At 38.0% G+C, this 14104-nt stretch overlaps 1 protein-coding gene across 1 annotated transcript in view; it reads left to right on the top strand.

Annotated features, from left to right (window-relative positions):
* Window positions 1-14104, top strand: part of dok6 (docking protein 6) — an 81518-nt gene that overhangs the window by 15866 nt on the left and 51548 nt on the right. The gene's annotated exons all lie outside the window — the stretch shown is intronic.

Raw genomic sequence — 14104 nt, 5'->3', positions numbered from 1 at the left:
CACTGGTGTGCAGTCATGTTGGAACAGGAAGGGGCCATTCCCAAACTGTTCCCACAAAGTTGGGAGCATGAAATTGTCCAGAATGTCTTGGTATGCAGAAGCATTAAGAGTTCCTTTCACTGGAACTAAGGGGCCAAGCCCAACCCCTGAAAAACAACCCCACCCCATAATCCCCCCTCCACCAAACTTTACACTTGGCACAATGCAGTCAGGCAAGTACCATTCTCCTGGCAACCGCCAAACCAGACTCGACTGCATTTGACGCTTTGCATTGCACTTGGTGATGTAAGGCTTGGATGCAGCTGCTCAGCCATGGAAACCCATTCTATGAAGCTCTCTACACACTGTTCTTGAGCTAATCTGAAGGCCACATGAAGTTTGGAGGTCTGTAGCTATTGACTCTGCAGAAAGTTGGCGACTTCTGTGCACTGTGCGCCTCAGCATGCGTTGACCCCGCTCCTCGTGGCTGAGTTGCTGTTGTTCCCAATTGCTTCCACTTTATTATGATACCACTAACAGTTGACCGTGGAATATTCAGTAGTGAGGAAGTTTCACAAATGGACCTATCACGGTACCATGCTTATCACTGAGCTCCTGAGAGCAACCCATTCTTTCACAAATGTTTGTAGATTTTTGTAGTTGCAAGCAGTCTGCATGCCTAGGTGCTTGATTTCATACACCTGTATATATGATTTCACACACACACACACACACACACACACACACACATATATATATATATATATATATATATATATATATATATGACATGCACCTGACTTTCTGGAAGGACCTCAGTGGTTTCTCGGAAGAGTTTTCAAACAATAACCCTGCATTAATCCTGTTTGTTTACCATTGCAGGTGCTTGAGTGCACGTGCTTAGCCTTGTTGATTAGTCCAAAAATAGCAAACCAGCAGTGTCCCCATACTCCACTTCATTATTCTCCACTGATCGTGTTGTCATGTGGGAGATGGTTGTCACGGTGGCATGAAGGTAAACAAGTTAAACTGACAGAAAATCAAAGCATCCTTGAGTTTCTCAACCATGTGTCTAAATAAGATAGAGCTTTGCTCATGAATAAGTCAGAGAGCCTTTGAAAATACAATCAGACCCTAAACCAATTCTTTTATTTTGCTGCATTACAAACTCATTCTGTTTTAATCACTATTTTATTTCAAAACACTGACTCAAATTACGTGTGTATAGCATTTTCAATGTAAGAAAATATATGATTAATTAAATAAATATTTGAAATATGTTTTTTATACAAGTGCTCAGTTCCAGATAGGGATGTGCAAAATTATATAAGTGACTAATAAGTGTGTTGTCTGAAGGACTAGTGAGTTAAGCATAGGGTGTCCATGTTCATGGAGGTTTGAAATTGTGATTTTCAAGACCTAGAGAAGTCATAAAATTTGAAAGTTTCAGTAGTCTTCTGGAACAAATGCACTTACTATAACAACTCTTTCTCTTCTGCATTTTACTTCTGCTTGTTTACTAGACTAAGTCTATCACTTGAAACTTGAAACCTGACATTGTGTATGAAAATTGCTGGTGATGTTCCTCATTTGTAAATCACTTCGCATTAAATCCTCTGCTTAATCAGTGAAAGCGTAGTTAACTAGAATTTTTTTTCTAGTTAAATAATTTATTGGTTACAGATGCTTTTTAGTGTTAATGTTTTCAGTGCTTTTGCATTCTCTTGCAGAACTTTTGTGCTTTTGCGTTGCCCAGGTGCCCCTTCAGTTTCAATTTGTGGGGACAAATTTCTCCACCCCCAATTGATTTTAGGCCTTTGACGCATAAAATCACACCGGTGTGATTAGAACGTTAAGTGCCTCACTGCTAAACGTGCTTTCATGCTGACGTGTACTCAGCACTTTTCATATTTCACAACTATTCAGTGTTTTCAGCCACATAATGTTTATTTGATGTTTCAGACATTTAAATATACACTTAAATGAATTACTAGGCTATATAAAAAAAAGACATTTATAGTTTGTTAAATTCAAATTCGATACACTGATGTCTATGGAAGCTGCAATAATCCTTTCAATTATAATTTGACAAAGTGTTTTATTCATATCAGATGTTGTGTATGAAACAATAAAGTTTCTCTATTCTTCTCCCAGTTCACCGGCCATTTACTTTTATGTATTTCAGGGAAAAATGGATGAGTTTACATAATGTAAATCCGATAGAACCTCTGAATTGAGTGCAAATTCAGTGAAATGAGTGCAAACTCATCGCACGTTACATGAAAGTGATGTGACATGTAGCCAAGTATGGTAACCCCTACTCGGAATTTGTATTATATCAACTAACATGATCATTATAAGTGTTTAAACGACAAAACACATTAACTTCCACATATTTGACAATCGGAATATATCATATAATTATAGTTAACAAGTGATTATTTGGAAAAAAAAAGGAAAAACGTGATACACACCTGTCATAGTGTGTCTGCATGATGCGTTGCCAAGGAATAATAGCCGTTCTAAAATAATGTTCTAAAATAGCAGTCACCTTAAACTCACGCTGGGGGCTCAGCTATAATATAGAGCCCCTACAATATAGATACCCCCCCCCACCCTGTGACATGGCCCCCTCCAGAATTATGAATGCCCCCCTAGTTCGTGTGTGACTGGCGCCAGCTCTGGCGTTGCCCCAAGAAACTTTGTGTTTGCTTGTGAAATATTTTTTGTGTTCCCCCAAGAATTCTCCGTTTACTCATAATACTTTTGCGTTCCCCAAAGAAACTTTGTGTTGTCTCGCAAAATGTTTTCATGTCCACAAGAAACTTTTCATTTGCTCGCTAGTTTTTGCATTCCTCTGAGAAACTTTGTTCTTTTGCCAAACGTTTGCATTCTCCCAATAAACTTTGTGTTTTGACACAAAACTTTTGTGCTCCCCCAAAAAACATTGTGTTTGCTCAGAAAAATTTTGCGTTCCCACAGAAACTTTTTTTTTTGCGTTGTCTGTTTTGCGAGCGAACACAAAGGCATTAAAATATTATTTAATATAAATATAATGTATTTCACCATACAAACTAACTAACAGCACTCTGTCAGCATTCAAATTAAATTTTAGCAGCTTAAAGGCACAATATGTAATTTTCGCCACTAGAGGTCGCTTATTCAAAACAAAGGCGTAGATTGATGGCGCCGCGAATGAGTGTGGATTCATGGGAGTTGTCATCTTCACCTCCACTGAAAGGAATTCGACGGACTTGGGAAGAAATCATGTTCATGGATGAGCTAATGTATTAAAGATTTATTAACCTTAGCCGTGGGAGCAGAACGAGGTCTCTCGAGCGGAGCTTTTATTATACTTATGCTGCAGTCGGCCGCTTCCGTTCTTTTCGTTGCGTACTGGATGACTTGTGTTGCTAATTTTGGTAAATGACATGCAATTAATTTTAAAATACACTGCTCAAGAAATTAAAGGAACACTTTTTAATCAGAGAATAGCATCAAGTCAGTTAAACTCCTGGGATATTGATCTGGTCAGTTAAGTAGCAGAGGGGGTTGTTAATCAGTTTCAGCTGCTTTGGTGTTAATGAAATTAACAACAGGTGCACTAGATGGGCAACAATGAGACGACCCCCAAAACAGGAATGGTTTTACAGGTGGAGGCCACTGACATTTTTTCCCTACTCATCTTTTCTGACTGTTTTTCACTAGTTTTGCATTTGGCTAGGGTCAGTGCCACTACTGGTAGCATGAGGCGATACCTGGACCCTACAGAGGTTGCACAAGCAGTCCAAATCCTTTAGGATGGCACATCAATACGTGCCATTGCCAGAAGGTTTGCTGTATCTCCCAGCACAGTCTCAAGAGCAGATTCCAGGAGACAGGCAGTTACTCTTAGAGAGCTGGACAGGGCCGTAGAAGGTCCTTAACCCATCAGCAGGACTGGTATTTGCTCCTTTGTGCAAGGAGGAACAAGATGAGCACTGCCAGAGCCCTACAAAATGACCTTCAGCAGGCCACTGGTGTGAATGTCTCTGACCAAACAATCAGAAACAGACTTCATGAGGGTGGCCTGAGGGCTCAACACCCTCTAGTGGGCCCTGTGCTCACTGCCCGGCACCACAGAGCTCGATTGGCATTTGCCATTGAACACCAGAATTGGCAGGTCCGCCACTGGCGCCCTGTGCTTTTCACAGATGAGAGTGGCCCCCACACTCGCCTGAGCTAAATCCAAAAGAACACCTCTGGGACATTATGTTTTGGTCCATCCGACGCGACCAGGTTGCACCTGCAGACTGTCCAGGATCTCAGTGATGCCCTGGTCCAGATCTGGAAGGAAATACCCCAGGACACCTTGACGTTGCATGCATGCATACAAGCACGTGGGGGCCATACAAACTACTGAGTACCATTTTGAGATGCTGCAATGAAATTTCAGCAAAATGGACTAGCCTGCTACATCATTTTTTCACTTTGATTTTCTGGGTGGCTTTGAATTCAGTCCTCTGTAGGTTGATAATTTTCATTTCCATCAAACGATGTGGCATCCTTTCATTCCTAACACATTACCCAGTCAGTATAGATATCAGCATGATATTTTTCCCCATTGAGATCTGATGTGTTTTCAAAGTGTTCCTTTTATTTTATTTGAGCAGTGTATATTGTATGATGGAGATGATTATGCTATGTTAGCCACTTGACAAAATAGTGTTGTCTCTGAGGTACAAACATTGTACTCATGGTAAATCAAGAAAAAAAGCGATTCGAACAAAAAGACTAACCGTGTTGAGCTATATAACAATAGTTTTCTGTTGATAAATTGTTGCTCCAAACTGTTGCTCACCTGTCCAATAAAACACATAATATATTTAAGTGTCTTTGGTATTTCCATGGTTTCTACGAAAGTAAAGCTGGAAATCGAGGGTAACGTGGATACGACGTCATTCACAGGTGACGCAAGGACATGGTCCGTGTCCTGGTTAAAATTGCTGATTTCTCTGGATTTAAACATTGTTGGAAATGTTTGGGATAATGTAAATACACAAGACAACAAAATATTTAACATTGTTCTAGTGGTTTTTGGATATTTTAATCTAAAAATCTTACATATTGTGCCTTTAAACAATGATTTGACCATTATGACCCAACTACAACATTCAAAAATTTTCTAACTAATTTTTTCAGTCATTGAATGCCTGTGGGTTGTTATGTTACATTCTGTCAAAGTCTAGGCATGCTTTCATGCAATTAATTTCTTTTGGAGAAATAGCTTAATTTGTTTCCACCATCCCAGTGCACTGCAGAGCGCTTGATATGGTTCATGGATACGCCTTCACTTCTTCCTCGGCTACTGAACTCTTTAGCTCCTTCAAAGTGATTGTTGGCCTCTCTGTGGCATCTCTCACAAATCTCCTACTTGTTCGGTTGGAGGGCTTTGACAGATGACCTTTTCTAGACAGTTTCTGGGTGGTTTGCTGCATCTTCCATCTGATAATTGACAATTCAACCAACAGTGTCCACTGAAACTGACGAAATCCTGTATGTGTCCCACCCCCAGGTTATTCATGTGTGGTATATGCATCTCTAAAAAAACCCTGAGGAGGCGTGTTTGTTTGTTTGATTATTCCTTTTTTATATTTTATTATGGCATATAGATCATCCAGCTTGACAGTTCTGTGCATAGCGTAGTGTTTCCTGGTCTGTATTTGTCCCTGGGCAGATTTGTGGATTGCACAGCTTTTGTATGAGAGCCCCATAATAGAAGCAGTGGATTAAAAGAAATGATTCCATAGGCAAGTGACCGTGCATGATTAAAAAAAATGAAATCCCCCATTAGAGAAATGGGATGAGAGTATATGGTAGTTATCCAGCTTACAGTCTCAGACGGCACACCCACAGACTATTCACAGACTGTCTGATGCATCTTGCACTCAAAAATGCCTAACTGCCTGGAATAGTCTGATTGGCTGACTTCTATTCAGTTTCAGAGTGCACAAAGGAAATGGAAACAGAGTGATTTTTACAAGGTCCCAGACTGCTACAGTGAATGCTTCTGAGAAAGAGCTAGTGACTGGAAAGTGTGAGAGGTTTGTGGTATTCAATCTTTGGACTCACAAGCAAAAATGTGCATTTTAGCTTTCCTTGGCACGTTCATAAGGTAAATAACACTGTCCATTTAACGTGCAAATTGTTGAATCGGTTGATTACAGTTCACAACGTGATTCTCTCTGAATTCTTTCACAAATCGAGATTTAATAATTCTTTCACAAATCAAGCTGATCTTACGTTCAGCGTACTGACTTTGATCCAGTTTCAGTGGTTAACAGCCCACTGGAGTGATAAATTATCAGTGAAAATATAATTTAAATTTTGGTCTCTCCATCATTATATTGCTATTGAGTCATAAGTACTATTTTTATGGTGTTTTTGCATTCTTTTTGAAGCTTGAAAGCTTCAGTGCCCACTGTAATTACATTAAAAACATAGAGTAGTGCAATATTAAAAATTCTCTTTTGTGATCTTTGCAAGAAAGAAAGTCAAAAAGGTGTGTAAATAATTACAGAATTTTTTTTTTTTTTTTTTTGGTGAGCCTTACCTTTAAGGAAACATTAGGGCTTTTCACACTGCGCTTAACCCCGGGATATCGTCAGTCTAAACACCGCTTTTATCCCCAGGTACAGGAGCGTTTCACTCTTGTAATTTAGATGCGGGGTTAGCACTGCTTTTGCGGTGTTAACCCCGCATTGCGGTGCCAAACCTGTACAGTGTGAAACGCTCCTTTACCTGGAGATAAAAGCATGTTAGAAAGCGGTGTTAGAATGTTACAACTAGATGCTTAGCAACCGACAACCAATCGCATGCCTTATATTCATGTGCTTTGGGCAGACGTAATATGTGTAATATGAGGTCGCGCAATGCTAGCAGACTGTCCTCCAAAAAAAACGACCCTATAGTGTCATGTTACGTCTGTCGTCATGAAATGACATATAACTGTCGTTACCAAACCAAATACGTGTTCATTTAAATGCAATTTGTGGACTTTTTACACCATTTGTCCTATTATAGCCAAACTCTTTTTTTTTTTTCTTTTTTTTTTTTTATTAACGACTACACCTACCCCAACCCTAAACCTACCCTTAGTGATTTATAGTGCATATACACTTTATGAGCACATGCGTTCCTTGGGATCGAACCCATGATCACATGATTGCATATGTTGTATATTGCAATGCTCTACCATTCGAGCTACGCGAAACCTGAAATATGATGCAGATAAAAGGGTACAATGCATTAAAATGAAAGTATCCTGTTGTCGATAGGGGCGCAACTTTAGTAAACGCTCCTATGGGTCATATTTCAGGGAAGTGACAAACAACCTATATGGGCGTATTGGTTGGAGTACATGTTAATGCTAGAGCCTTTATGTAAATAGGTCACGTGCTGCTTTTGTCCAGTTAGCAACAGGTTTAGGAATGTGAAATGGCAGCTTATGAAAATACCCAGGATTAACTGTTAACCCCGGGTATATTATGAGCAGCGTGAAACATGAATAAAGATAACTCAGGATTCCGTTTACCCAGGTTTAGAATGACCCAGAGTTAACTATTTCAAGTGTGAAAAGCCCTATTGTGGGACGTCTGCTGTTATTAACAAGATGTACAAAACTTCAAAAGTTTAGGGTCAGTAAGATTTAATTTTTTTTATTTGACAGAAATTTGTACTTTTTATTTAGCAAGGATGCCTTAAGTTAAATAAAAGTTGCAGTAAAGACATTTATGTTACAAAAGATTTCTCTTTCATATAAATGCTGTTCTTTCTATTAATCAAAGAACCCCCCCCCTCCAAAAGTATCACGGTTTTCACAAAAATATTAAGCAGCACAGCTGTTTTCAACATTGATAATAATAAGAAATGTTTTTTGAACATCAAATCAGCATATTAGAATGATTTCTGAAGGATCATGTGACACTGAAGACTAAAGTAGTGGCTGCTGAAAATTCTTTGCCATCACAGACACAATATTACTGTTTTTACTGTATTTTTGATAAAAAACAAATGTAGCCCTGGAGCACAAGAGACTTACAGAAGTATTATAAACCATTACTGATCTTAACAAACCAAAGATTTGGTACCGAAACTTCAAAATGAATTGAAAAGCTTCTAACCTTAATATTTAATAACGGTAGATTTTAATGCTTGCATATGGATGTTTTTAGTATCCGAATAATCCCCGCTGCCACTGCTTCACTTTAAGATGAGAAAACTTGACCTACATATTGTTTCAACATTATTTTGCAGCTATTTTGGTAATGTACTAGTATATGTGCAGAGCTCAGGCAGGCGGTTAGACCTGCCTCAAACCTGACATTTTAACTAATGTTCTTCACAAAAGGTTAGAGTGACCTACATGCTCCATGTGGAGTTTTCTCTCTCCCCTCCTCTTTCTCCTTGCACCTGAATGAAATGATGCCTTAAGTGTTAGAACGCACAAAAAACGAAGTGTTAATTATTCAGGATTTAATTTAAGTGACTGACGTTAAAGAAGAGAGTAACTTGACGTTGATAGCAACAGCGTCATTCAACAGTTTAATTAGCCCTATAGAGAGAACATATGAAGTGTGTTACAGAACTTTCTGTTCCTGATATGAAACAGGGATGTGGCGGCTCTGATAACCCAAATGTTTGTGAGTCATCAGCACCTGCTGAATGTCACCTGAATTCTATTTCCTCCTGCAGCTCTCAGATCTGTTGGCTGCAGTAACAGGGAAAGCGGCATGGGTGCTCTGCTGGACCGAATGTGTGCAAGAGAAATAAGTAAATAGAGTGTTATGCTAATGTTATAAGCCAAGAATGTCTCTCTCTGCCCCTCCTGCACTATGCTGGACACTGGTTCTTGCTGGCAGTGTTATCATCCATGCAGATCTTTGAAAGGCTAGGCTTTGGATTAGCCCTATGCTGACACAGCTTGACCTTGTTGGGTTGTGTGTGTGCATCTCTTTGATATGTGAAAGTGTGTGGCTCTCTCTGTGTGTGTGTGCCAGCGGTGCTTTCATCTAGGAGTTAAGGAAAGCAGTGTCTGTTCAAAAAAAAAAAAAAAAATCAGTGTAATACATAATAATAATCCAAAAAAAATGTAATAATAATTTATGAATTTATTATTATTATTAGCTAAACAACAGTTATGTAGTAGTAACAAATCAAGGTTAAAAGGAATGACACAACAAATATGTTTAAAAAGTTTGGACTTCTACTATATTATGTTTGCTTATTAATACTGTAAAGTAAACAGTTTTCCAAGCCTTTAACCTGGAATTTACATTAGACTAAAGCCCAGAGAGGAGACCTTGCCTCCTCATTTCACAAGTCCACCACACGCCACTGGTTTGTGTGTCACTTTGCCGTATGTCATTAACTCCATATTACATTTCTGGACTTGGGTGGAAGCCCATGGATATTTTATTAAAGAGCGTCCGTGCATGGGAAATGAACCGGCGCTATACTGTGATTACTTGCTACTGGGGCAACGATGTGTTTCACTTTCGGAATGCCCCAGATAGTGTAATCTATGATTAACCAGGAAGAAGTTTCACTTTCCTAGGAGCAATTGTTGTCACTGAGCAAATGAATAAATTAAATGATGTCTACACCCAAGACGCATCAACCTAAAGTGGGATTGCAGACAGTGGGAATAGAATCTAACCCAGGGCACAACATTAAACTTTTACACATACTTGTTTTACTGGCAAAGTAAAACTGATGGTTTACCTGCCTAACAGCTATAAAGGGCTAGTTCACCCAAGAATGAAAATTCTGTCATGATTTTAAAGCTATATTTATATAGTTTAAAGCTATGAGCAATGATTCGGCCGTAGGTCATCACAGTGTGCTGATATACAGCCATTTCACATGGCTACGAGTGTGATATTACGTTTATACAACAGTATGATGGCACAAGTGTGAAAATAAATAAGAAATAACAATGGAGTATCTTTAAACCTCTTTTGTGCAGAGCTACTTCCTTCCGCCACAGATTCAAATCTCAAGTTGACAATTCGACCAAGGCTCTGTTAATTATTCTAAAATGTCGCTTTAGAACTAGTAGGAAGGAATGTTGAGTCCCTCCATTGAAACTCATTGTATTTTGTACAGTATTAGAGAGAGAGAGAGAGAGAGAGAGAGAGAGAGAAAGAGAGCCTGAGCGAGCATTACCTGTGTCTGATACAACATTCATTCTTCAAGTCGATGTCCATAATATTATATCCATTATAAAAATACGTTTGAATGTCCGCTGAGGAAAGCGATCTTTGTATTTGTCCTATTTACAGTTAAGGGAATTTTCACAGCGCTAAAACAATGTTCTTTATTCACGAAAGTCCTTTTCAATTAAAAAGTCTCTTGCGATTGACTCATTCACTCGTAGAGTGTGCCACCATCTAATGGTGTATTAATGTAACTTTCACTCAATCCATATTGTGCTCTAATGGACCCTTTCTCAATATCAAATGCAACATATTATTTATAGAAAATAATATTTATTGAACACCATTTAGATGACCAACAATAGCCATTATAAATGACAATAGGACATAAACACAATTGTACAATTCAGTCACGTACAAAAGCAGTGCTCTACAGGATGTATGTTAAATAGCCTTAATATTAAATTATTAAATTTAACATAGACCAATTCGATTTGCTCTGCAACAAGTAATGTGTTAATAAGACTAAAGATTGCCCGTTTTATGTACCCAAAATGAATTATATCTCATGTTTAACCAATATAAGAAACAGCAACAAATCCCCGAAGCACTGGCCAAGATGAAGCTGTTCTCGGCGGGTACACGAGCTCTGAACGGCCACTGACGGCCTGGAGCTCGCATCTCCGAAAACATCTAAACAAATTGTAAAATAGGCGCTATGATTAAATATGAGTCACATATTTCAGGTCTAAACAACTACATTCTCCTCTAAAAAACTCTTGAAACTACAGTTCGTGGTACAGCAAGTGAAGTATTTGTAAAAAATATGATTTGCTCGTCCGCCATGACAGTCGCTTCAAGCGGAGTGATACAAACGGTGAAAAGGTAGGAGCGCTGTTATCACTAGAATATCGCACGGCTCTCAGCCAATCAGATTAAATTAAAATGGACACTCAAAATATAAAAATGACAGCTAATTCAAAAATGTATAAATACTATATATAGTATATAAGCAATATTGGGCTTGTCCCAGACAAGGATTAATGTAAAGCCCTGATATCTCAGATGTTGCCAATCTTGAGTGTAAAAGTCAAATAAAAGCTTTATCAGAATGCAAACTGAAGTCTGGATGTGATTGCAGTAACGATGGCCTTAGCAACCGCTCGTCCAGATAACAAATCAAATCATAGCATCCTCTACAGCTCTGTCCCAAAACAGCTTGGCAATCATGTCAAAAGCAGCCCTTTTTTGTTTGGAAAATGTTACTCGCAGTGTCAGGATATTCACAAACAACATCAGTACTCATCAGTCTTGCAGCTTCATTCTTCATGGTTTCTCAAAATCAGCAGAAATTGCTTCGTGTGTGTGTGTGTGTGTGTGTGTGTGTGTGTGTTTAGCAATTCTCTTGTAGCTTTAATGTATATTCATGTGCCTTTGCAGATGACCTGTATTTGCACAGGATTCATTTACAGTTATTAGCATAATGTCTGTGGTTTATGTACTTATGCTGATGGGATTAAGATCTTTGTAGTAATTAATAAAGTGGGAGTTTCTATTGTTTGTATGTGGACGTTACAGAAAGTCATTTGTGCAGCGTGAAACCCATTGAAATGAACAAAACATATACAGTATACACTGCTGTTCAAAAGTTTGGTATTTTTTTTTAAAGAAAGTAATATATTTATTCAGCAAGGACACATTGAATTGATCAACAGTGACAGTAAAGACATTTATAATGTTACCAAAAATTTATATTTCAAATAAAGGCTGTTTTTTTTTAAACTTTCAATTAATCGCGGTTTCCATAAAATATTAAGCAGCTATTAAACTGTTTTCAACACCGATAATAATGATTAAAAAATGTTTCTTCTGCACCAAATAAGCATATCAGAATGATTTCTGAAGGATCATGTGACAGGAGTAATTTTTATCAAATAAATACAGCCTTGGTGATCATAGGAAGACTTCTTTCAAAAACATGTAAAATATTTTACAGATCCCAAACTTTTAACCGGTAGTGTAGAATAATCAAAAAGCCTTCAAAAGTAGTGTACCAAATATAAAAAGATGTGTTGCACATGTTGTCTTCTTAGAGCCCCACTTCTGTCACTTTCTATAGACCCTACTGTCACTGTAAATGATTTTTCCTCATCTTGACACATCTGATGACAACCTAAGGGAATTTTCTACAAATGTTTGCTTTGAAAACTGATTATAATAATTTGTTTTCAAGTCACACGGTAGTGTACAGTGTATTTAAACCGTGTATTCAGTTTGTTCAGATCGGTCTGGGCTTTACAGTTCAGAATCATCTGAGAAAGCAAGTTACGGTAGTGTTGATTCTCTCTGTCTCTTGCCCTCTCTGGGTGTAGAGTGAGTATGATAGCAGTGTCTTATAAGTAATCAGATAACTTTCTCCGCTAGCAGCTGGTGGTTTGTGGATCACAGCAGACACTGATTTTATTAGAGAGGTGAAACGTCAGACAGCGGAGCCTCCAAGGTGGCTCACATCATCTTGCTGGCACATGAAAAGGTCAGCCGTCTCTCTGACTGAGCTGCATTGTCTTTTGATCAGCCAATGTCATAAACGCAAACATTCCTGCATGCTTACAGGGTTATGGTAGCATTGATTGCTTTGGGGCTCATATCTGAATTCTCTGCCTTTAGGTGAACTCTTGATTCAGTTCATATTTTCATATTTTTTATGGCTACATTAGTACATGCATATAACAGGTGTGATTATGTGATTAACAACAGCTGCAGGAGTGAATACTTTTTTCTTTTATTAAAGCGATAGTTCATCCCAAAAATTAAAATTAAGTTATAACAAATGGTGTTTACTTCCATTTCTGCAAAAGGTAACACCCCTTGAAATTGAGTGTTTTTCCCAGAGAGTGAAAATGAGGATGAAAAATGATCATTTATACAAATATTGGACCTTTTTTGATCAAAAAAACTTGCAAACTTAAAATAACCTGAAGAAACATAATATAAAAAGCTGAAACTGCATTTCATGACCCCTTTAAGACAGTCACTTGTTTTGTTTCTGATTGAATCTATGGTTTTGAGTGATTCAGTTGAATGAATGATTAAATTATTCACCCATTAAAGGGTTAGTTCATCCAAAAATGAAAATAATGTCATTTATTACTCACCCTCATGTCGTTCTACAGCCATAAGACCTTCGTTCATCTTTGTGACACAAATTAAGATATTGTTGATGAAATCCAATGGCTCATGTGAGGCCTCTATTGAGAGCAAAGCCATTGAAACTCTCAAGGTCCATAAAGGTACTAAAAACATATTTGAAACAGTTCATGTGAGTTCAGTGGTTCTATCTTAATATTATAAAGCGACAAGAATACTTTTTGTGCACAAAAAATACAAAATAATGACTTCAACAATATCTAGTGATGGGCCGATTTCAAAACACTGATGCAGAGCTTTACGAATCGAATCAGTGGATCGGAGCGCCAAAGTCACGTGATTTCAGCAGTTTAGGCGTTTGATAGGAGATCCGAATCACTAATTCGAAACAAAAGATTTATAAAGCTTCGAAGCTTCATGAAGCAGTGTTTTGAAATCAGCCTGACACTAGAAAAGTCGTTATTTTGTTTTTTTGGCGCACAAAAAGTATTCTTGTCGCTTTATAATATTAAGATAGAACCACTGAACTCGCATGAACTGTTTCAAATATGTTTTTAGTACCTTTATGGATCTTGAGAGTTTCAATGGCTTTGCTCTCAATAGAGCTCTCACTGAGCCATCGGATTTCATCAACAATATCTTAATTTGTGTTCCGAAGAACGAAGGTCTTATGGGTGTGGAACAACATGAGGGTGAGTAATAAATGACATTATTTTCATTTCTGGGTGAACTAATCCTTTAAGACACTGGCTGCATCTGAAATTGAATACTTCCCTACTATA

This window comes from Ctenopharyngodon idella, chromosome 23 (genome assembly GCF_019924925.1).
Source record: "Ctenopharyngodon idella isolate HZGC_01 chromosome 23, HZGC01, whole genome shotgun sequence".
NCBI lineage: Eukaryota > Metazoa > Chordata > Actinopteri > Cypriniformes > Xenocyprididae > Ctenopharyngodon > Ctenopharyngodon idella.
Note: the sequence above shows the minus strand (reverse complement) of the source record. Positions and strands in the feature narration are given on the sequence as shown.